Raw genomic sequence first — 19199 nt, 5'->3', positions numbered from 1 at the left:
TTGTCTGGATGATAACGATGATGACCATAGTGCCTATCTGAACCAAAACTAGAATAGTACCTATGTCCATCACCTCTCCTATCCAGAGTGTCCAACAACCTGCCATCTCTCACTATGTCTTATATGTCTGACCTGTGACCACTGTTAGCCTCCTGTTGCGACAGGTGTTCATGTTTCATGATTGACATTTTTACATGCCAAATATGTCATACTTTGCATGCTGCAATGTTCCATATTTCCAGAAGAGACCAAAGAAGAAGCCATGAAGTGTGCTAGTCCAAATGTCACTGCTATATTCCAATTTTGATGAGTTGTTCCATTTTTGAAGAGTTCTTTAGGTTAAGGGAAGGCCAAACAGCTTAATCTTGGCCTCCCCAGGTTTCAATTTCCTGTTTTAGAATATAGAGAATGATATCTGTCCAAACAGCTTAATCTTGGCAGATTTGTAGATAGGTAGAGAATCAAAGGAGCCCAACTGCTTAATCTGGGTCCTTGGCAGAAATAAGTGTAGACTTAGATAGGAAGGCAATCAAAAGAAAAAATTGTAAAGCTGGGTCTGCAAGTCTAAGTGCACCCAAACCAAAAAGAAGAAAAAATGCTAGGAAAGTAGGCTGGGTAGGTAGTTTTTGAGGTTGCAGAATGTTCATGCATGATCAATTTTGTATTTCTAAAGTGTTATATCTTTTCAGATCACAGTCATGATGCAGTTTTTCATCTGGAGGAGCTCAAGCTGGACATTACTAACTCCCCTTCTTCTTTCCCCAAATCACTTACTAACTCCCCTAAAGAGGTCAAGATCTGCTTGATTCCTCTTAGTTTCATCATTCTCCATATCAGTTGCCTTGGTGAAGATCTGCTCCACTCAAGGATTGTCCATTTCTCCTCTATAAGTCACTTTCCCAATATATATATATATATATATATATATATATATATATATATATATATCTATATATATATATATAGCCTAAAGTCCCATACCTTAGGGCTTTCTCATCATCTCCATATTAACTACTAATTGTATTACCTAACTCCCTAGATTCTTCCCCTTCCCCTACTAAAACTATGTATAAAAATCCCAATATATATATATATATATATATATATATATATTAAATATCCCCTTCCTGGCACTGTAGCCCTATTCTCCTAAGTTTGGGAAAAAAACAGTCCATCTGGGGCCATTTTTAACCCATCCGTGTCCTAGCAGGAGTTACCCTGACACCTGGTCAGAATAACAACCTTCACCGCCCCTTTACCCCTTAAAACCCCACATTTTACCCCTCCGCAGTCTTTTTCCAAAGATTAATGTTCAAAAGCTTGATTAAACGTTAAGTTATGTCCCGCCCGCCTAAACTAACCCACGAAAAACCCGCATTTCCTAAGTTTTTACCCTCCCCGCCGCGCTATATCAAAATCCGAATATTCGCGCACCCGTCCATTATTCCCTCACCAATTCACCTGTTCCGTCCACCATCGGATCGGGCCCTCCCCATCTGACGGCTCTCGGCGATTTCAGAGTCACCCCGCTGCTCAGCCGTTAGCTTCCGATGGAGAGGCGGTTTCTCCACCGTACCAAAGACACCTGTCCGCCTTCTATTGCATCAGAAGGGCTCTGACGGATACCGCTCCCGTACAGAAAGCGGTCCGATGAAACTGCTTTCCGCCTTCTGTACGCGCGCCCCATGTTGCCTGTCCTGTTCTACGTGTCTGCCTAGTCACCCTTGCCACGTCATCCACCGTACATGCTGACGTCACCCTGCTGACGTCATCCTGCCACGTCATCCGCCGTACCATGGTCCCACCCGCTGACGTCATCATCAATTTTTGGAGCGAGAGGCGAAAATCATGCTTAGGAAGCCCGGATTCAAATTCTGAGGCAGTTTTTCATAATCGCGCATGGCTACGGGAAAAGGGCCGAAATGGAAAACCCCTCATTGCGGAGGCCCCAGCAAGCCCGAAAGGCACCGAATGACCCATTTTTCTTTGCGAAGCATGCAGAGAGGAGCAAAAGACAGTTCTAAAGAAAACCCAGGGCTGAACAGCAGCCATTAAGTTTTGATTTGACCCACAGAGAAGGAGAGACCGGCCCGATTCATTTGTCAAAGAGTATCAGCAGAAAGATGAAGCGGCAAAGAGTATCAGTTAAATGTTTAATAGAAATCTTCAGTTCCCAAAGCAGGTCAACATTAAATGGCCTCCAGCAAAGTCAAATCAGATGGTGTAAGCCCATCCCAGCTCTCAAATCATAGTTAAAGCACTTAAAGCCACCGAACTACAATGGAGCAGAAGTCCATGCACATTTATTGCAGAAGCACTGCACCAAGCTAGCGAGGACAACGCATTGAATCAGTTTTGATACGGCTGCCCTCATCGCAACCCATAGATATTTTCTTGCATTTATTCCTGATAGGTTTAGGTTAAATTAATCTTTTACTTTCAGACCTGTTTAGGTCACAACTGTAATAAACAATTTTGGAGAATTTTTCCTATATATACCACCCTCTGCATTGTTTCAAGGGTTGGTTGATTGATAACTTTTCATTAGAGACTCGCACTGTATGTCTGATACTTTTCTTTAATCAAAGATTGCTGAAGAGGTTGGAGGAATGACTGTCTGATGTGTTGTTAATGGTCTCTGGAGACTGAATGATGGAATTCTTGTGCTGCAACATGACTCAATAAGTGCTTCTTACCTCTGTTTTCATTTTTCACCATCTAAATAGCAAAAAGAAAGATTAGCTTAGAACTTGTTTAACTGCACTCTAGGCTCAATTTCTGTTGTTTCTTTATGTTTTCATCTGAAATGAATTGGACATGAATATGAATTCCCCGTGGCTCATATTTACCCTAATTCACATGTGTTTGACAGTTATCTAGGGATTCTTTACTGCCCCTAGATAGAGCTCATTCACTCTTCTCTGTTAAGCTGATTGAGAGATTCTTAATTGCCTCTCCTTCCTTAGCATTCTTTCCATCCTTTAAACTTGAAAAATTGTTCCATGTGCAGCTACCTTGCTCCTTATTCCTCTTGTGACCAAGAAAACGCACCAACAGTCTTACTCCTTGACTCCACGCCCAATGGTTTGAAACTTTCACACTATACCTGCCTTCTTTACCTGAAAATATCAATCTTCCCACCAAAACACAAACAAAACACAAACAAAAATCCCTGAACTCAATAGCTAGCCTAAAATCGTCATCAACAAAGCTAAATCAGAAAGAGAGAGCCCTCTCTGATTGCAGGTGGGCTAGAACCTGCAGTCCAAAGTTGGGTTGTGGTTACCTCGGCCGTATCCCTTTACTCCAACCTGAGGGACAACCTGAGCGATAACATAACGGCGACTCCACTGGGGAACTCCTCAGTTAAATTCATGAAACAGGTTGGAAGAATTCACTGAGAAATCAATTTTCTAATTGTTGTATATTCCTTAAAACTACAGATGAAGCCTGAATGTCAGCCAGGTAGCCTTTGAAACTGTCTTTGCTTTGCATTGGCAAAAGTAAATAAAAGCTGCTTCAGTCAATCTTCATGCTAGTTTTAAGCTATAGATAGCGGTTCCAAAATTTGATCAGTTCCTTGCTAATTCTAAAAACATTCCCAGAAAAATACCAAAACAGTTCGGAAACTAGCTCCTAAAAGGAATCTACGATATACAAGGTCAAATCCAGACCCAAATTCCCCAGCTGCTTTTGAAAATCCGAACCTAATCCCAAAGATCCTCAGGAAACAAGAGCAAAGACAAGATTTTGCTGATTTGAGTCCTGAAGCAGCTCTCCCAAGTTGTGTTCCAACTCCTGTTAAGGTTCTATTTCGTTCAACCCCTACTTCCCTTTGTTCATCATCCACATCTCAAAACACTCCATCCACACCTCCATTCACTGCACATACTACAAATACCACTACTGTTGTTCCAGTTACTTCTGTTATCCCTGTTGTTCCACTTATCCCTGCCAATATGGCTAATAGATATGCACCCCTGCAATTGCCTGCTAATCTTGGGGCTTTACCTCAGGAGTACCAATCTAAAATTACCTATTTTGATAGTACCGGTCCTTTCACAGCCCTTCAGCATACCAAAAAGATGCAAGACTATTTTGAAAACTACGAGATAGATGATGATAGCGTGAGAATGAGAATTTTTGTTCAAAGTTTAACCGGTGATGTAAGAACTTGGTTTAGATCACTTGCTGCAAATTCCATAACTACTCCAGATGAGCTTTACCAATCCTTTACCAATAGATGGGAGAAAAAGAAAGACCCCTTGCACATACTAGCTGAATATGATACAATTAAAAGAGGTCCTCAGGAGACTATTTTGGAGTACTGTGCAAGATTCAATAATGTCTATAATGCAATACCACAGAACTTAAGACCCCCACCTGACCTTGCCTTGTATAAATTCCCTGATGGATTCGACCCGGATATGGCATACCAGTTAAAAGAAAGAGCTCCTCAGACCCTTGCAGACATGCAAAATGTTGCTGTTAGCGTAGAGGCCAACCTAATTGCCAAAAGAAACAGAGCCAGAATGGAAAGAAGAACCACCTTTAAGGAAGAACCTTCAGCCTTTGATCAAAAGCTTGATGCTATTATCAATGGCCTACAAAGGCTGGGAGAAAGAGTAGAAAGCGTTGAGAGGAAATCATCATGGGAAGGACAACAGTCCAATACCATAAGAAACCCAAATTTTAGGAAAATGCAGAACACAAATGCTGGCAGGTCTAGCCCAGACCATGACATAAGACCCCCTTTTCAAGATAATTATGTTGAAGGATCTACATCCAATGAGCAAACAGAAGACACTCACATGAATCTGATGGATCTAAAGGGTGAGCATTAAACTTTTCTGAGCCAAGAAGGCCAATATGAGCATAACTTTAGTCAATTTCAGACTAAGTCTGGTGAGTCTTTTGATTTTAAACAAGGTTATGATACTGCTGTGTATGAGGCCCACAAACAATACAAGCTGAGAACTAGGACCATTGACATTTCTGAACCTAGCAAAACAAAGGATGGCAAACAGCCCAACAAGATTAAGAGCAAGGCTGTCATAACAGAACCAGCTGACACAACTATCCCAAACCCGCATCAAGTGACTGTAGAAGACATTACAGAAGCGCAACCTTCTATAGATCAGCTTTTACCACCTTCTTCCTCTGAGCAAAACTTGAACAGCGTTACAAAAAACTCTCCTGAAGTCGAAAAACCACAAGCAATCAATTCCCATAACGCTGAAAAACAAGAGCAAGTAGCAGATAATTCAAATGAAACAGAAAAAACTGCCATTATCAACACCAATACTCCATTGGAAAAGCCATTTAATTTAGAGGCAGAAATAGCTAAGTTGAAGATATCCATCCCCCTCTCGGAACTTGCCAAGCACGATGTATATAGGCAAAAAATTCAAAGATCACTTCAAATACCAGAGAATAAGGACGATGTAAATGTTTTGGATGATACCCCTGAACTGTTGTTTGGCCCAGAAGTTAATGGAAAATCAACATATGGACCTATTCCACCCTTTTATGTCAGTTTGCATATACATGACAAAGTTTTGCACAATGCTATGTTTGATTCAGGAGCATCGCACAATCTTATGCCCAAAGCAGTTATGGAAAAACTGAACCTCGATATTACCAGACCCTACAAAGATCTGTTTTCCTTTGACTCAAGCCAGGTCAAGTGTTTAGGCCTCATCAAAGACTTGTGTGTCTCCCTAGTCCAATATCCCAATAAGACCATCCTCATGGATGTGGTGGTGGCTGACATCCCACCAAAGTATGGTATGCTCCTGTCAAGATCATGGGGAGCAAAGCTCCAAGGATCCCTTCAACTAGACCTCTCCTATGCTACTATTTCAGTCTTTGGGCAACCAAAGAGACTGTACAGAGAAACACTCATGAAATATGTGGTAAGTAGTGAGAGCAAGCCTGAAAATTTTCCCATTTACTCAATCCATTCTGATATGGATTCCTTTATTCTGTTTAATGATGATACAAATTCTCCAACTGATGATGAGCCTTTGGCTCTAGAACAACAAGCACACATCAATGAAGAATCGGTTGCACATACCCATGAAACTGTCACAACAATTAATGCAACCAGCATGCTAGAAGAAACTCCCCAAACAGAAATTTCAAATCTGCCCAATCTTAACATCGCTGAAACTCTTAGCACAAACCACAAGCAAGAAATCACATGGTATTTAGATTTTGATGGCTCGGTCAACAAGTTAGGAGCAGGGGCAGGTGTATGGATTCACAATACACATAACAAGCATGCGGAAGGCCATGCCTATAGACTGAATTTTAAATGCACAAACAACATGGCAGAGTATGAGGCTCTGCTTTTAGGCCTTAAACTACTCAAAGCTTTAGGAGCTGCAAAGGTGTCCATTCTAGGTGACTCTGACTTAATCATTCAGCAGATGAAAGGTAATTTTGTAACCAATGACAATAGAATGAGGGCCTATAGGACTGCTGCCACTAATATACTCAATGCATTCAATGAATTCAGCCTGGCCAAGATTTCAAGAGAGCATAACATTCATGCACACAGCCTAGCCACCTTTGCTAGTACATGCAAGCTTCCCTTTGAGCCAAACCATCACTTTACTGCTGAAATAAAACATAGGCCCGCTGTCCCAAATAACGTTAAAGATTGGCAAGTGTTTGAAAATGACGCCCAGATCAACAATTTTCTCACCCTTGAGCATGAGTTTTCAAATATTAACATTGACACGGATGCTATGAACAGTGCCCAACAACAAACAACTGAAAACCAGCAGGCTGTAACAGCTGCAATAGCCAAACAAATCCTAAACCCGACTGTTTTTGACAAAACAAACATAGAACAGCCGAAACAAATGCATTTGGAAGAAGTTGCCAAAACAGAGGCAGAGATCATTGACTTAAAGGACAATTTTCTGCCTGCTGGCCTAACCCCATTAGAAGACATGTTCGACGCTAATGATATTCCCAGAAAGCCAAAGTTACAATCATTGAACGCTGCTATAGAAGAACACAACATTGGGACACCAGAGAATCCAAAAATGATCAAATTGTCCAAGAATTTACCACCTGATCAAAAGCCCAAGTACATTGACTTTTTTAAAGAGTTCCAAGATGTATTTGCGTGGAGTTATGAGGACTTGAAGTCCTATAACACTTCAATAATTCAACACACCATTCCCTTAAAACCAAACCAGAAACCTTTCAAACAGAAACTGAGGAGAATCAATCCTGTGCTTCTCCCTTTGATTGAGAAGGAAGTAAAGAGGATGTTTGAAGCAGGCATAATAGCACCCATCAGATTCTCTGAATGGGTATCCAACCTTGTTCCCACAAGAAAGAAGACAGGTGAGATTAGACTTTGTGTAGATCTGAGAAATTTAAACCAAGTCTCCCTAAAAGACCACTATCCTTTGCCCAAAATGGATCACATCCTACAAAGAGTAGTGGGGTCATCTAGAATCTCTTTGCTAGATGGCTTTTCAGGTTTCAATCAAATACTTGTTCACCCGGATGACCAAGACAAGACAGCCTTTACCACACCGTGGGGAACATTTAAGTATGTTAAGATGCCATTCAGACTTAAAAACGCTGGTGCAACCTTTCAACGAGCAATGGATATTGCATTTGCCAAAGAAATACATGACTTCCTAGTTGTCTATCTTGATGATCTTACCCCATTTTCCAAATCTGATCAGGAACACCTCAAGCATCTTAGGCAAATATTCATGACATGCAGGAAATATGGCATTTCCTTAAACCCCAAGAAGTCTCTCTTTGGCCTTGAAGAAGGCAAATTACTTGGCCACATCATATCGAAAGATGGGATTAGAATTGATCCTGAAAGAATCCAAGCCATCCTCCAAATCCCATATCCAAGAAACATAAAAGAGTTGCAAGCATTCCTTGGAAAAATCAACTTCTTAAGAAGATTCATTCCAAATCTAGCTGAACTGATACGAATGTTAAGCAATATGTTAAAAAAGGATGCCAAGGTAAAATGGTCTCTTGAAAGCATGCAAGCATTTGAGAGTATCAAAACGGCCTTAACCCAAACCCCTATCCTCACCAACCCACAATTTGACAAAGATTTTATCATTTTTTCCTTTACATCTGATCATACAATAGCTGCTATCCTTTTGCAAAAGGATGAACAGGGAGCTGAAAAGCCAATTGCATTTTTCAGCTGAGCCTTAAGAGATGCCCCTTTGAAGTACCCAATCATGGAAAAGCAGGCCTATGCACTCGTTAAGGCCATCAAGGATTTTAGAGTGTACATTTATATTCACATGTGATTGCCTATGTCCCACACACTGCTGTAAAAGACATATTGACCCAAGAGGGATTAGAAGGCAAAAGAGGCAAGTGGATAGCAAACATCCTTGAGTATGACATAGAAATAAAACCAACCAAGCTAATAAAGGGACAAGGTTTAGCCAAACTGATGTCCGAAACAAACTTTCAAGCCCTAGACATTAACCAACTGGACAATGAACAGGAGCTGGCGACTCCACAGATCAGTGAGACCTTTTTGCAATCTCCATGGTATGCTGATATATGTTTTGTACTGTTAAACCTGTTTGCTCCCCCAAGATTATCTAGGACCAAGAAAAGATTTTTGAAAATGAAGGCTTTAAAGTTTTGTGTCATAGATGGTGCATTATTTTGGAGAAATCATGAAGGTATATTGCTTAATTGTTTAACCATGAGTGAAACTAACAATGTCATGAAAGAATTCCATGTAGGTGACTGTGGAGGCCATCTATATTGGAAGTCCACTGCTGATAAAATTTTAAGAGCTGGCTTTTTTTGGCCCTCTCTTTTTGCAGATGTAAAGAAGTTTGCCATGTCATGCCACAAATTCCAAATCTTTGAGGGCAGAAGAAAGGTGTTACCCTTGCCCTTGAAACTCATCTCAACCGAAAAACCTTTTCAACAATGGGGTCTTGACTTCATTGGAGAAATCCATCCCTCTTCCTCAGGCCAGCACAAATGGATCCTAACAGCCACCGACTATTTCACCAAATGGGTTGAAGCCATTCCCTGTAGGCAAGAAAATGACACCATCATTATTCAATTCCTTGAGTGCAATATCCTTTCCAGGTTTGGTTGTCCTGAGAAAATCATCACTGACAATGCCGCTGCCTTTAAGTCCAAAAAGATGATCAATTTTTGCCACCAATTTCATATTACCTTGGGCCACTCTATAGCCTATTACCCTCAAGGTAATGGCTTGGCCGAATCATCTAACAAAAGCCTCATCAACATCATAAAGAAAGTGCTAGAAGAAAACAAGAAGAACTGGCACAAAAAGCTGGTAAATGCCCTATGGGCAGACAGACTTTCAACAAAGAGGTCCATTGGGATGAGCCCTTATGAGCTAGTATATGGCATGGAGGCTAGATTTCCTTCATCCTTGGGCATCCCTACTATCAGACTGTTACAGGAAATTCAGGCTGAACCAAATGACATTCAAAGAAGAATTAATCAGACCATTCATCTTCAGCAAACCAGAGAGCAAGTTTATGACAGAGCTCAAATTTTGCAAGAAAAGCTCAAAAAGATGTTTGATAAGAGAGTTAAGGCTGAGGATTTCTACATTGGTGACAAATTTCTAAGGTGGGACTCAAGAAGAGAAGACAAGGGCAAACATGCAAAGTTTGATTTTTTATGGAGAGGGCCATTCGTTATTTCTGTTGTTCAGGGAAATAACACTTATTTTCTCAAATATGTAGAGGACAGCACTGCCGAGGAAGGCCCTGTGAATGGCCGTATGCTGAAACATTACCGTGATTCCTTTTAAGGGATACAGTGCAACTTTGTATATATTTTTTGTATAGTAATATTTGTATATATCAACGTTTTGTTTTATTTTTCTGAATGTTAGAGGAGCAACAATAAATCTTTTGAAGACACAGCCAATACAAGTGTTCCAGTTCTAAAAGCTCTGTCTCTGTACTAATTTCAACAAAACAGCAAGAGTGGCATAGTCACATCACAACAATTCATGGTAAAGGGAACCTGTTTGCAGTCTTCAGTCTAAAATATCAAAACAAAGGAGATTTTTTTTTAGTTTTATACTAGCACTCTTGGTCAAAGCAAAAGTAAAGCAAACACATCAGTTTTGATCCATGTTTTGAGAATGTTTCAAAGGCAATGCTCAAGCAACATTCTACGTAATAGCAAGCAGGCAGAAGAAAGCAGGCAGTGCTATGCGTTTCACAAATTTTCAGTTGAGGAGGAGGTTTTTCATATTACAAAGTTTCAATTATCTAACAGCCAGCACCAAGAAGTTTCTTCAATTTACAACAACAACAGAAGATCAGGCATTTTGACCTGCTGTTCTTGGCTTTTCACAATGAAAAGCCATCCCCAAGTGGAGCCACTGTTAACCTCCTGTTGCGACAGGTGTTCATGTTTCATGATTGACATTTTTACATGCCAAATATGTCATACTTTGCATGCTACAATGTTCCATATTTCCAGAAGAGACCAAAGAAGAAGCCAAGAGGTGTGCTAGTCCAAATGTCACTGCTATATTCCAATTTTGATGAGTTGTTCCATTTTTGAAGAGTTCTTTAGGTTAAGGGAAGGCCAAACAGCTTAATCTTGGCCTCCCCAGGTTTCAATTTCCTGTTTTAGAATATAGAGAATGATATCTGTCCAAACAACTTAATCTTGGAAGATTTGTAGATAGGTAGAGAATCAAAGAAGCCCAACTGCTTAATCTGGGTCCTTGGCAGAAATAAGTGTAGACTTAGATAGGAAGGCAATCAAAAGAAAAAATTGTAAAGCTGGGTCTACAAGTCTAAGTGCACCCAAACCAAAAAGAAGAAAAAATGCTAGGAAAGTAGGCTAGGTAGGTAGTTTTTGAGGTTGCAGAATGTTCATGCATGATCAATTTTGTATTTCTAAAGTGTTATATCTTTTCAAATCACAGTCATGATGCAGTTTTTCATCTGGAGGAGCTCAAGCTGGACATTACTAACTCCCCTTCTTCTTTCCCCAAATCACTTACTAACTCCCCTAAAGAGGTCAAGATCTGCTTGATTCCTCTTAGTTTCATCATTCTCCATATCAGTTGCCTTGGTGAAGATCTGCTCCACTCAAGGATTGTCCATTTCTCCTCTATAAGTCACTTTCCCCCAAAAAAAAAAAAAAATATAGCCTAAAGTCCCATACCTTAGCGCTTTCTCATCATCTCCATATTAACTACTAATTCTATTACCTAACTCCCTAGATTCTTCCCCTTCCCCTACTAAAACTATGTATAAAAATCCAATATATATATATATTAAATATCCCCTCCCTGGCACTATAGCCCTATTCTCCTAAGTCTGAGAAAAAAATAGTCCATCTGGGGCCATTTTTAACCCATCCGTGTCCTAGCAGGAGTTACCCTGACACCTGGTCAGAATAACAACCTTCACCGCCCCTTTACCCCTTAAAACCCCACATTTTACCCCTCCACAGTCTTTTTCCAAAGATTAATGTTCAAAAGCTTGATTAAACGTTAAGTTATGTCCCCCCCACCTAAACTAACCCACGAAAATCCCGTATTTCCTAAGTTTTCACCCTCCCCGCCACGCTATATCAAAATCCAAATATTCGTGCGCCCATCCATTATTCCCCCGCCGATTCACCTGTTTCGTCCACTGTCGGATCGGGCCCTCCCCATCTGACAGATCTCGGCGATTTCGGAGGCACCCCGCTGCTTGGCCGTTAGCTTCCGATGGTGAGGTGGTTTCTCCGTCGTACCAAAGACACCTGTCCGCCTTCTATTGCATCAGAAGGGCTCTGACGGATACTGCTCCTGTATAGAAAGCGGTCCAATGAAACCGCTTTCCGCCTTCTGTATGCGTGCCCCATGTCGCCTGTCCTGTTCTACGTGTTTGCCTAGTCACCCTTGCCACGTCATCCACCGTACATGCTGACATCACACTGCTGATGTCATCCTACCACGTCATCCGTCATACCATGGCCCCACCCGTTGACATCATGCTGACATCATCATCAATTTTTTGAGCGAGAGGCGAAAATCGTGCTTAGGAAGCCCGGATTCAAATTCTGAGGCAGTTTTTCATGCGCGATTAGCACCTAGCGCTAATCGCACATGGTTACAGCAAAAGGGCCGAAATGGAAAACCCCTCATTGCGCAGCCCCCAGCAAGCCCGAAAGGCGCCGAATGACCCATTTTTCTTCGCGAAGCATGCAGAGAGGAGCAAAAGACAGTTCTAAAGTAAACCGAGGGCCGAAAAATGGCCATTAAATTTTGATCTGACCCACAGCGAGGGAGAGACCGGCCCAATTCATTTGTTAAAGAGTATCAGCGGAAAGATGAAGCCGGCAAAGAGTATCAGTTAAATTTTTAATAGAAATCGTCAGTTCCCAAAGCAGGTCAACATTAAATGGCCTCTAGCAAAGTCAAATCAGATGCTGTAAGCCCATCCCAGCTCTCAAATCACAGTTAAAGCATTTAAAGCCACCGAACTACAATGGAGCAGAAGTCCATGCACAGTTATTGCAGAAGCACTGCACCAAGCCAACGAGGACAACACATTGAATCAGTTTTGATACGGCTGCCCTCAGCGCAGCCCATAGATATTTTCTTGCATTTATTCCTGATAGGTTTAGGTTAAAGTAATCTTTTACTTTCAGACATGTTTAGGTCACAGCTGTAATAAACAATTTTGGAGAATTTTTCCTATATATACCACCCTCTGCATTGTTTCAAAGGGTTGGTTGATTGATAACTTTTTATTAGAGACTCGCACTGTATGTCTGATACTTTTCTTTAACCAAAGATTGCTAAAGAGGTTGGAGGAATGACTCTCTGATGTGTTGTTAATGGTCTCTGGAGACTGAATGATGGAATTCTTGTGCTGCAACATGACTCAATAAGTGCTTCTTACCTCTGTTTTCATTTTTCACCATCTAAATAGCAAAAAGAAAGATTAGCTTAGAACTTGTTTAACTGCACTCTAGGCTCAATTTCTGCTGTTTCTTTATGTTTTCATCTGAAATGAATTGGACATGAATATGAATTCCTCGTGGCTCATATTTACCCTAATTCACATGTGTTTGACAGTTATCTAGGGATTCTTTACTGCCCCTAGATAGAGCTCATTCACTCTTCTTTGTTAAGCTGATTGAGAGATTCTTAATTGTCTCTCCTTCCTTAGCATTCTTTCCATCCTTTAAACTTGAAAAATTGTTCCATGTGCAGCTACCTTGATCCTTACTCCTCTTGTGACCAAGAAAACGCACCAGCAGTCTTACTCCTTGACTCCACGCCCAATGGTTTGAAACTTTCACACAATACCTGCCTTCTTTACCTGAAAATATCAATCTTCCCACCAAAACACAAAAAAAACCCCTGAACTCAATAGCTAGCCTAAAATCATCATCAACAAAGCTAAATCAGAAAGAGAGAGCCCTCTCTGATTGCAGGTGGGCTAGAACCTACAGTCCAAAGTTGGTTTGTGGTTACCTCGGTCGTATCCCTTTACTCCAACCTGAGGGACAACCTGAGTGATAACAACCACCACGAGACTTACTACCATATGCCCCATTATTTTTATCCTCCTGCTCATGACTGATCCAAAGTGGTTCCTATTGCTGTAATTCTGACAGACTCTTAAGTATCATTTCATTTACCTCTACTTGTTTCTCATTTGGTTGTATGATTCTATCATTGTCTGCCTTACAACTCCTTATTTTTGCCTTTAAGCTTCTAAAGGTGTCTGCCAACTCAAAAGAGTGCCCAACACCATGCTACTCATTTGATCCATAGGGAGATTCCTGGGAACTGTAGTCTACCATCTTGCTAGTCATCTTTGATATTCCTCTTGCGATGTATATCATGTCAGTTAAACCAAATCACAATAAACCGACGTACCTTAGCATAATTTGGGGAGGATACCTCATCTTCAAGCTCGACCAATCAGCGTAATACATGTATAACATAATCATGACAGCATATATATACATATAATACATAAGTATATAAACATATACCCATCATTCTAGCCAGAGTCTAGTCATCAATGCATGACCATATCAACTACCCATACTGTTACACTAAAAAATGTCACCATGACCACTTACAGTTAGTATGGCTCAAATCAACAGTCATGCTACCCTCTTAGGCAAGTCTTATGCCTCTGCTATCCATCTCAAACTCAAAGAAGAGAGAAAGTCTTGTCAAAAATATGTTTATCTCTGGGGTCGCAGGTTCTCTCTAGCCTTACCTGCGGGGACGCTCACAATGTTCACAAAAGGTGCGTCCTTGGACGCTCTGTATGTTAAGGGACAGGTGCGTCCTTCTGTAAAAGGCAAAATGCGCGAGTTTCATCTTAAAAAAGTTACTTGTGGTTACTTCTAGAACTTTCTAGAGGTCGGTTTGATGAATTGGATGCGCCTCCAGTTGGTTCATGTATCTCTATTAAGGAGGAACTTATCCCATCAATAAGGGAGCTATCCCACCCAAAGAGGGGGATTATCCCATTGATGGTGGACCTGAATAACCTCTTTACAGCACTATAAATAAAGACATTGAGCCAGAGGGAGGAGAGGTTGAAGCTATACATTTTCTTTGGGTAAATGCTGCAGGAATTAGGACTCCCATTTAGAACCTTGTGAGGAGAGATTGTCTTTGCTTGATTCTACTTGGAAGTGGGTGAGCTTTGTCAAAGTAGAGGAAAACCCTTGATGGACCCTGGGAGGAATTTGCACAACACCAAGGCCAGGTTGTAAGAGTTTCTTTGTTTCGTTATTAATACAAACTGGTTTATTTTTCTCAATAGCTTGTGTTAATGAGTTATTTCATGTGTTCCTTGGTCTGCATGTTGAATATATGTTTTATTATATGAAATGCAAGTGCTTGGTAGTTGTTTGATTGTTTGTGGTTGCAGGAATTGATGTGAAGGAGGAGCTCATCCGGATCGGCAAGGACGGACTACAACAACAGCATTTTGGAATAAGGTAAGCCTAAACACTTGTAGTTTTCATGTTCTAAAAGGTATATTTAGAGAAAGATCACTCCATTTTGTCTTGTTTGTCGCTAGAGAGTTTAGACTCCTAGGGAGGTCAGTTGTGTCCGCACAAACGACTTTTTCCGCCACGACAAATTGGCGGCTCCGCTGGGGAATCCATTAATGTGAAAGTCTTTTCCTTTGTGTGAACTTTGCTCTGAGAAAATCATTTTTATTTTCTGGTTTTTGACTGTGAGAATTAGTATTTGGGTGGCTTAGCTTTAGATTTAGTTAGATTTGGTTTTTCTTATCTTTTCCAGAAGGACGCACCCTCTGAGTACTGCACAGTGCGTCTTTGGACGCGCTGTTGCCGTTTGCACAGAGCGGGCCCGCGCCTGTTCTAACGGGTTGCCTGCGTCTTCCTGTAAAAATTTAGGAAAACTCCATTTTTGCTTTAATTGTTTTTAGATTTTGGTTTTTCTTAGTGTTTTCTGCCCAGATCCTTTAGTACCCTGTCAAAAATTTTCACCTGAACTTGTTTCATTAGCATTCCTGCTTTTAGCTTTCATCAATTGGGTGTTTTGAGTCTCTTTTTTGAGAAATTCTTAATTTGATTTCCTTTGGTCATTACTTGGAGGTTTCTCTCAGTCTTTTCACAATTTTGCATCTTTTTGCTTTTGTTTTTGCAAAAAAATTTCCCCCTCATTCGCCGGGGGGTGCTAAATTGTGTATGAGTGTTAATCGCCTTTGAGTGTTTTTATGTTTTGATCTTTGGAACTCTCACCCAATTTTCTCGACTTGCACTTGATTGGTTCTTAGATTACATTAGAATCATCTTGTGTTTGAGAATTCTCTTGCATAGATCACATTTGCATAATTAGAGTTCTCAGTTTCAGAATATGAATGAAAAATGTGCATAGATTACATTTGCATACTTTTCATGTGAATTGTGCATAGATTACAATTGCATAGTTTACATTCTGAAAAATCAATCGTAGATTTAGATCAGCTTTCTTTGATTTGAATTTACACAAAAATAAAAATAAAAATTGGTTTGGAATTGATTTGCATTAGTTTTTCTTGATGAAATTAGTGCATTAGAGAATTTGTTAAATTTTCTCTTAATGATCAATTTTTTGCATTGTTGGAAGTGAATGGAAACTCTCTCCTTACTCTAGTTAGGATTCATCGAATTGAAAGGATTGCATTATCATATTCGATTGCATTCAGTTGAGTCGGGTCATAACACCATTGGTTTCATCTCCATTTACCCATTTGAGTAATAACAGCCTTAATAACACAGCGCTTAATTAAAATTCATCTAGTAATTTTTACATTTCTAGGGCTCTGAAACACCAACATAGCTTAGGCTAGGGTCTTGGAGTAGGTGAGTACTTAACTCTCCAAGACTACAAAACCAAACAGATAGTTTATCTTGAGTAGAATAAATCCAATTGTTTCAATTGCACTCTGGGAAAGCTCCTCTTAAAGGAGAAGCACGAGCTCGTGTCCGAACCAGTGAGGGGATCATTCCCCCCTCGTTGGGAACGACACCAGACAGTACGTATTACAAACGGTAAACCTCGGATTAACCATTGTCGAGGAGCCAGGGGTCACTTATCGGTAAACCTTGGATTGTTGTCAAGGAGCCGGTAAGGGGATTGAGCTTGCTACTCTGCCCTTGCGTGCGGTCGGAGTTTAGACTGTTCCCCCAGGTGTATTTGTTACTGTTGGTAACCTTAGTGACCATAATCTTTAGGGTTCTACCGAGGTGATGGTGGAGGGAAGGTCCCACTGTACCTGGAGCAGACGTCGGTTATACTCACTTGGATTTTCCGGGGGGTTCACTTCACTTCGAGACGGTTAAAGTGGAGGAACTTGTGCCGGTCTATTCATTAAGCAGGTTGCCGGGGTAACTGTTCCACCCGCCATTTCTGTACTGAATTCTACGAGGTTGGGCTTCATTACCAACTAGTGTTTTCGGTCTGGAGAGCTTACTGTTTGTGTGTGGTTTGACTCCTAGATTTGATAGCGCGTGTTAATTTGTTTGTTTTTACTTTTAGAGACCATAGGTGTGAATTGTGAATTTTAATTGTTAGGTGTGCATTGTGAATTGTTAATTTTAGTTTTAAATTGTTAATAAAATTCACTGAAGTTGAATATAATGGCAAATGTTCCGGAATTTATCAACCTAGGAACCCCTCCTAATGATAATCCTAGTACTTTTCCTTACTTTGGAAATGTTGGTCCTCCTTACATGGCTACTTTGTCATTACCTGGATTTACAATAGGATTACCGATATGGTTATTTTCAACTTCGTTGGCCCAAAGTACTCCAATTGTTCCACCTCAACCGGATGCTTCACCTCAACAGAGTTCACCATCTCAACATCACCAACCTTCTGTTGACCCTTTACCTTCTTCGCCTAATTTTTCTTCCTCCATTTCTTCCTCTTCGCCTGGTAAAAGCCTTGATGCTAGTAACCAGGAGGCTAAGAAGAAGAAGAAAGGGAAGAAGAAGAAGAAGAAGAAGAAGCAAGATAAGAAAGAAGTCAACCAACCAACCATGGTTGTAAGTGTTAGTGGTGTTGAGGAAAATTCCGACATGCATCGTAAACCCAAATACCCTTGCAGGCTTTGTAAGGGTGACCACTTCCTTGTCAATTGTCCTGGCATTCCAAAGGTCTTGGAAGTATGGTCAGAAAAATCTCATCAACTTTCCGTTGATCCATCAACCAGTGATAGTCAGGTTCCTGGGAAAAAGGGTAAAGTTAGGTTTCCTTGTAAGTTATGCAAAGGGAGTCATCAAACTCACATTTGCCCTCACATGGATGAAGCCTCAACATTGTTGGAAAACCTTACTGTTCCACAGCAAGAATTTCCATCTGGTTACCGTAAACTTTCTCCCAACCTACCGTCAACTGACGGAGTGATTGATCAAATTTCAAGTACAGTCAATCACACTCTTCCATTGGAGAGTGAAACTCATGTCACTCAGGTTGATGATCTATTAGTTGATCAAGTGGTCGATTCAAATTCACGTTCGGTCGATCCCACTTTCCATCTAGAGAGTGAATTTCATGCCGCTCAGGTTCTTCTTGTTACATCAGATTCTTCTACACCGGGGGGCATTTCACCTGTTTCTACAGAACCCCCTCCAAGCACTGAGGTCTTTTCCTTTGATTGGAATAGACTGACAGAACCTCGTCTTCCTTCCTCCATCCCTTTCCAAATCATTGTCAAGGCTGGTGGTAGGGACATACATCGTACTCAGGTAGATGAAGGTGCTTCTGTTAGTATTTTATCCTCAGCTGTTTGGAAAGCTTTGGGTTCCCCTCAGCTTGCGCCTATTACGCAGAATCTGAAAGCTTTTAACAGAACAATTAGTGAACCTTTAGGGATCCTTCCTAAGTTTTCTATTACCTTGGAAGGTAAAACTGTTTGTGTTGATCTTATGGTAGTTCGAGGTCCCTTGGATTTCAATTTACTCCTTGGACGAGACTATGTTTATGCAATGAAAGTTGTCGTATCGACACTCTTTCGTGTGATGTCTTTCCCTCACAATGGCAGTATTGTGACTGTAGACCAGCTTTTGTTCCCTAGTCTTGTTTCAACTACCAATAATATGACACCCATAAATGTTCCTGATTCTAAAGTGGTATCTACCCTGCCACGGGTTAATTATGTGGCAACTGATCCCATGCTTTCAATTACCGATGAAAGTGAGCCTCTCACTGTTTGCTCATCTTCCTTTGCTTTAGATCTGGTAATTGACATAGAAAACTCTATGGGATTACTTGAACACGATGTTCTTATCCCTTTTGAGTCCCTTGACATGTGTTCCTTCCAGAGAACTGTTCTTCCTTCTGATGAAGATCTCTTGGAAGCCATGGTCAAGGTGTGTCCATTGACATGTCTTTCTTCCAGTTGGAAGCCATGATCAGTGTGCACGAGGATAGTTTGTTCCTCTCTCAACCTCGTTAAAAAATGAAATTGGATGTCGCGAGGAAAGTTCCTTTTACTGTGTCAACCTCGTTAAAAAATGAATCAGTGTGTTCGAGGATAGTTCCTTTTCCTGTGCCAACCTCGTTAAAAAATGAAACAGGCTAGTATGAGGATAGTTCTTTTACTGAGTCAACCTCATTAAAAAATGAATCAGCTAGATTTTAGGCTATATAGATTGTAGAAAGTAGGGTTTTGAGGATAGTTCTT

The sequence above is a fragment of the Pinus tabuliformis genome, chromosome 7 (genome assembly GCF_031772625.1).
Source record: "Pinus tabuliformis cultivar Carrire ecotype Pingquan chromosome 7, CPIR1, whole genome shotgun sequence".
NCBI classification, from domain to species: Eukaryota; Viridiplantae; Streptophyta; class Pinopsida; order Pinales; family Pinaceae; genus Pinus; species Pinus tabuliformis.
This window is presented reverse-complemented; position numbering follows the sequence as displayed.